We start from the raw sequence: 6,094 nt of genomic DNA on the forward strand, positions 1-6,094 counted from the left end.
TCCTTTCCTTTCCTTTTCCTTGCCTTGCCTTGCCTTGCCTTGCTTGCCTTGCCTTGCCTTGCCTTGCCTTGCCTTGCCTTGCCTTGCCTGCCTTGCCTTGCCTTGCCTTGTCTTGCCTTGCCTTGCCTTGCCTTGCCTTGCCTTGCCTTGCCTTGCCTTGCCTTTCCTTGCCTTTCCTTGCCTTTCCTTGCCTTTCCTTGCCTTTCCTTGCCTTTCCTTTCCTTGCCCTTCCTTGCCTTGCCTTGCCATGCCTTGCTTTGCTTTGCCTTTCCTTGACTTTCCTTGCCTTTCCTTCCTTGTCTTTCCTTTCCTTTCCTTTCCTTCCTTTCCTTTCCTTTCCTTTCCTTTCCTTTCCTTTCCTTTCCTTTCCTTTCCTTTCCTTCCTTTTCCTTTCCTTTCCTTTCCTTTCCTTTCCTTTCCTTTCCTTTCCTTTCCTTTCCTTTCCTTTCCTTTCTTTCTTTCCTTGCCTTGCCTTGCCTTGCCTTGCCTTGCCTTGCCTTGCCTTGCCTTGCCTTGCCTTGCCTTTCCTTGCCTTTCCTTGCCTTTCCTTGCCTTTCCTTGCCTTTCCTTGCTTTTCCTTGCCTTTCCTTGCCCTTCCTTGCCTTTCCTTGCCTTTCTTTTCCTTTCCTTGCCTTGCCTTGCCTTGCCTTGCCTTTCCTTGCCTTTCCTTGCCTTTCCTTGCCTTTCCTTGCCTTTCCTTGCCTTTGCTTCCTTACCTTTCCTTGCCTTTCCTTTCCTTGCCCTTTCCTTTCCTTGCCTTTCCTTTCCTTGCCTTGCCTTTCCTTTCCTTTCCTTTCCTTGCCTTTCCTTTCCTTGCCTTTCCTTGCCTTTCCTTGCCTTTCCTTTCCTTTCCTTTCCTTGCCTTGCCTTGCCTTTCCTTTCCTTGCCTTTCCTTGCCTTTCCTTACCTTAACTTTCCTGTCCTTTCCTTGCCTTTCCTTGCCTTTCATTGCCTTGCCTTGCTTTTCCTTGCCTTTCCTTTCCTTGCCTTTTTTTGCCTTTCATTTCTTGCCTTGCCTTGCCTTCCCTTGCCTTGCCTTGCCTTGCCTTGCCTTGCCCCGCCTTGCCCTGCCTTTCCTCGCCTCGCCTCACTTCGTCTCGCCTCGCCTCGCCTAGGTTCGCCTCCCCTCCCCTTGCCTCCCCTCGCCTCCCCTTTCCTCCCCTACCCTCGCGTCCCCTTGCCTCCCCGCCCCTTGCTTTTTTGCCTTGCCTTGCTGTAGCAAAACCTTTAACTTCTTCCCAGCCATCGCTCAGACTGTCCCCATTGGGCTTCTGCCATAGCTTTCCAGGTGCATCATTCCAATGCAGTTTCTTCATCAATCCAGAACACTTGATGTCTGCTCCAGAATAGAAGCGCTTTACACAGGTTTTCCCATGTTGTATTCCTCTCCTGGTGCTTCTCCTCACTCTTCTGGGGATCTGGGTGGGGATCTGCGTGTAGATCTGGGTAGGGGTGGAAAATCTTCTGAATGGTCACTACATCGCAGCATTTCTCTAGAAATCTGCTTTGGGCATACTAGAGGCGAAGTGGCTTCCGCTCCCTTTTTAGGTTCGGTCTAATTAAGAATGCGATTAAAATGTTGTGCTCATTCGGGAGCATAGAAATAGGAGTGCAGAAGGGATTACACCAGGTAGGGTGAGGCCAAAAGTACTCTGGCCAGGGTCATCCCTTCTTGACTTGCCTTTCCTTTCCTTTCCTTTCCTTTCCTTTCCTTTCCTTTCCTTTCCTTTCCTTTCCTTTCCTTTCCTTTCCTTTCCTTTCCTTTCCTTTCCTTCCTTTTCCTTTCCTTTCCTTTCCTTTCCTTTCCTTTCCTTTCCTTTCCTTTCCTTTCCTTTCCTTTCCCTTCCTTTCCCTTCCTTTCCTTTCCTTTCCTTTCCTTTCCTTTCCTTTCCTTTCCTTTCCTTTCCTTTCCTTTCCTTTCCTTTCCTTTCCTTTCCTTTCCTTTCCTTTCCTTTCCTTTCCTTTCCTTTCCTTTCCTTCCCTTTTCCTTCCCCTTCCCTTCCCTTTCCTTCCCTTTCCTTTCCTTTCCTTTCCTTTCCTTTCCTTTCCTTTCCTTTCCTTTCCTTTCCTTTCCTTTCCTTTCCTTTCCTTTCCTTTCCTTTTCTTGCCTTTCCTTTCCTTTCCTTGCCTTTCCTTGCCTTTCCTTTCCTTGCCTTTCCTTGCCTTTCCTTGCCTTTCCTTTCCTTGCCTTTCCTTGCCTTTCCTTTCCTTGCTTTCCTTGCCTTTCCTTTCCTTTCCTTGCCTTTCCTTTTCCTTTCCTTTCCTTTCCTTTCTTTCCTTTCCTTTCTTTCCTTTCCTTTCCTTTCCTTTCCTTTCCTTTCCTTTCTTTCCTTTCCTTGCCTTTCCTTGCCTTTCCTTGCTTTCCTTGCCTTTCCTTGCCTTTCTTGCCTTTCCTTGCCTTTCTTGCTTGCCTTGCTTGCCTTGCCTTGCCTTGCCTTGCCTTGGCCTTGCCTTTCCTTGCCTTTCCTTCCCTTTCCTTTCCTTTCCTTTCCTCTCCTTGCCTTGCCTTGCCTTTCCTTTCCTTGCCTTTCCTTGCCTTGCCTTGCCTTGCCTTGCCTTGCCTTGCCTTTCCTTGCCTTGCCTTGCCTTGCCTTTCCTTGCCTTGCCTTGCCTTGCCTTGCCTTTCCTTGCCTTGCCTTGCCTTGCCTTTCCTTGCCTTGCCTTTCTTGCCTTTCCTTGCCTTTCCTTGCCTTGCCTTGCCTTTCCTTGCCTTGCCTTGCCTTGCTTGCCTTGCCTTGCCTTTCCTTTCCTTGCCTTGCCTTGCCTTGCCTTGCCTTGCCTTGTCCTTGCCTGCCTTGCCTTGCCTTGCTTGTCTTTCCTTGCCTTGCCTTGCCTTGTCTGTCCTTGCCTTGCCTTGCCTTTCCTACCTTGCTTTCCTCGCATTGCCTTGCTTTGCCTTGCCTTGCCTTGGCTCGCCTTGCCTCGCCTCGCCTCGCCTCGCCTCGCCACGCCTTTGCCTCGCCTCGCCTCACCTCGCCTCCCCTCACCTTTGCCTCCCCTCGCACCCCTCACCTCCCCTCGCCTCCCCTACCCTCGCCTCCCTTGCCTCCCCTCCCCTTGCCTTCTTGCCTTGACTTGCTGTAGCAAAACCGTTAGCATCTTCCCAGCCATCGCTCAGACTGTCCCATAGGGCTTTTGCCCATAGCTTTCCAAGTGCGTTATTCCAACGCAGTTTCTTCATCAATCAAGAACACTGATCTCTGCTCAGAATAGAAGCTGCTTACACAGGTTTTCCCATGTTATATTCCTCTCCTGGGTGCTTCTCCTCGCTCTTCTGGGATCTGGGTGGGATGTGAGTGTAGATCTGGGTAGGGGTGGAAAATCTTCTGAATGGTCACTACATCGCAGCATTTCTCTAGAAATCTGCTTTGGGCATACTAGAGGCGAAGTGGCTTCCCCTCCCTTTTTAAGTTCGGTGTAATTAAGAATACGATTCAAATGTTGTGATTCATTCAGGAGCATAGAAATAGGAGTGCAGAGGGGATTACACCAGGTAGGGTGAGACAAAAGTACTCTGGCCAGGGTCATTCTTTCCTGCCTTGCCTTTCCTTGCCTTTCCTTGCCTTTCCTTGCCTTTCCTTGCCTTTCCTTGCCTTTCCTTGCTTGCCTTGCCTTGCCTTGCCTTGCCTTGCCTTTGCCTTGCCTTGCCTTGCCTTGGCCTTGCTTTCCTTGCCTTGCTTTCCTTGCCTTTCCTTGCCTTTCCTTGCCTTTCCTTTCCTTTCCTTGCCTTTCCTTGCCTTGCCTTTCCTTGCCTTTCCTTTCCTTTCCTTTCCTTTCCTTTCCTTTCCTTTCCTTTCCTTTCCTTTCCTTTCCTTTCCTTTCCTTCCTTTCCTTTCCTTTCCTCTTTCCTTTCCTTTCCTTTCCTTTCCTTTCCTTGCCTTGCCTTCTTGCCTTGCCTTGCCTTGCCTTGCCTTTCCTTCCTTGCCTTGCTTGCCTTGCCTTGCCTTGCCTTGCCTTGCCTTGCTTGCCTTGCCTTGTCTTTCCTTGCCTTTCCTTGCCTTTCCTTTCCTTGCCTTTCCTTTCCTTGCCTTTCCTTGCCTTTCCTTGCCTTTCCTTGCCTTTCCTTGCCTTGCCTTGCCTTGCCTTTCCTTTCCTTTCCTTTCCTTTTCCTTTCCTTTCCTTTCCTTTCCTTTCCTTTCCTTTCCTTTCCTTCCTTTCCTTTCCTTTCCTTTCCTTTCCTTTCCTTTCCTTTCCTTTCCTTGCCTTGCCTTTCCTTGCCATTCCTTGCCTTTCCTTGCCTTTCCTTGCCTTTCCTTTCCTCCTTTCCTTTCCTTTGGGGGTTTCCTTTTCCTTTCCTTGCCTTCCTTGCCTTTCCTTGCCTTTCCTTGCCTTTCCTTGCCTTTCCTTTCCTTGCCTTTCCTTTCCTTGCCTTGCCTTGGCCTTGCCTTGCCTTTCCCTTGCCTTGCCTTGCCTTGCTTGCCTTGCCTTGCCTTGCCTTGCCTCACCTCGCCTCAACTCGCTTGCCTCGCCTTGCTTTGACTTCGCCTCCCCTCCCTTTTGCCTCGCCTCCCCTCCCCTTGCCTCCCCTCACTACCCCTCCCTCCCTTCGCCTCCCCTCGACTCCCCTACCCTGCCCTACCCTCCCCTACCCTCGCCTCCCCTACCCTCGCCTCCCCAACCCTCGCCTCCCCTCCCCTTGCCTTCTTGCCTTGCCTTGCTCTAGCAAAACCTTTAACTTCTTCCCAGCCATCGCTCAGACTGTCCCATAGGGCTTCTGCCATAGCTTTCCTAGTGCATCATTGCAATGCAGTTTCTTCATCAATCAAGAACACTTGGTCTCTGCTCCAGAATAGAAGCTGCTTTACACAGGTTTTCCCATGTTGTATTCCTCTCCTGGTGCTTCTTCTCGCTCTTCCGGGGATCTGGGTGGGAATCTGGGTGGAGATCTGGGTAGGGGTGGAAAATCTTCTGAATGGTCACTAGATGGCAGCATTTCTCTAGAAATCTGCTTTGGGCATACTAGAGGCGAAGTGGCTTCCGCTCCCTTTTTAGGTTTGGTGTAGTTAAGAATACGATTAAAATGTTGTGCTTCATTCGGGAGCATAGAAATAGGAGTGCAGAAGGGATTACACCAGGTAGGGTGAGACCAAAAGTACTCTGGCCAGGGTCATCATTTCCTGCCTTTCCTTTCCTTTCCTTTCCTTTCCTTTCCTTTCCTTTCCTTTCCTTTCCTTTCCTTTCCTTTCCTTTCCTTTCCTTTCCTTTCCTTTCCTTTCCTTTCCTTTCATTTCCTTGCCTTGCCTTGCCTTTCCTTTCCTTTCCTTTCCTTTCCTTTCCTTTCCTTTCCTTTCCTTTCCTTTCCTTTCCTTTCCTTTCCTTTCCTTTCCTTGCCTTTCCTTGCCTTTCCTTGCCTTTCCTTGCCTTTCCTTGCCTTTCCTTGCCTTTCCTTGCCTTTCCTTGCCTTTCCTTGCCTTTCCTTGCCTTTCCTTTCCTTGCCTTGCCTTGCCTTTCCTTGCCTTGCCTTTCCTTGCCTTGCCTTGCCTTTCCTTGCCTTTCCTTGCCTTGCCTTGCCTTGCCTTTCCTTTCCTTGCCTTGCCTTTCCTTGCCTTTCCTTTCCGTTCCTTGCCTTTCCTTGCCTTGCCTTTCCTTTCCTTTCCTTTCCTTTCCTTTCCTTTCCTTTCCTTTCCTTTCCTTTCCTTTCCTTTCCTTGCCTTTCCTTGCCTTTCCTTGCCTTTCCTTGCCTTTCCTTGCCTTTCCTTGCCTTTCCTTTCCTTTCCTTGCCTTTCCTTGCCTTTCCTTGCCTTTCCTTGCCTTTCCTTGCCTTTCCTTGCCTTTCCTTGCCTTTCCTTGCCTTGCCTTTCCTTGCCTTTCCTTGCCTTTCCTTGCCTTTCCTTGCCTTTCCTTTCCTTGCCTTTCCTTTCCTTTCCTTGCCTTTCCTTGCCCTTCCTTTCCTTTCCTTGCCTTTCCTTGCCTTGCCTTTCCTTGCCTTTCCTTGCCTTTCCTTTCCTTGCCTTTCCTTTCCTTGCCTTGCCTTGCCTTGCCTTGCCTTTCCTTGCCTTGCCTTGCCTTGCCTTGCCTTGCCTTGCCTTGCCTTGCCTCACCTCGCCTCAACTCGCCTTGCCTCGCCTTGCCTTTGACTCGCCTCCCCTCCCTT

Source organism: Caloenas nicobarica, chromosome 28 (assembly GCF_036013445.1).
Source record: "Caloenas nicobarica isolate bCalNic1 chromosome 28, bCalNic1.hap1, whole genome shotgun sequence".
In the NCBI taxonomy this organism is placed as follows: domain Eukaryota; kingdom Metazoa; phylum Chordata; class Aves; order Columbiformes; family Columbidae; genus Caloenas; species Caloenas nicobarica.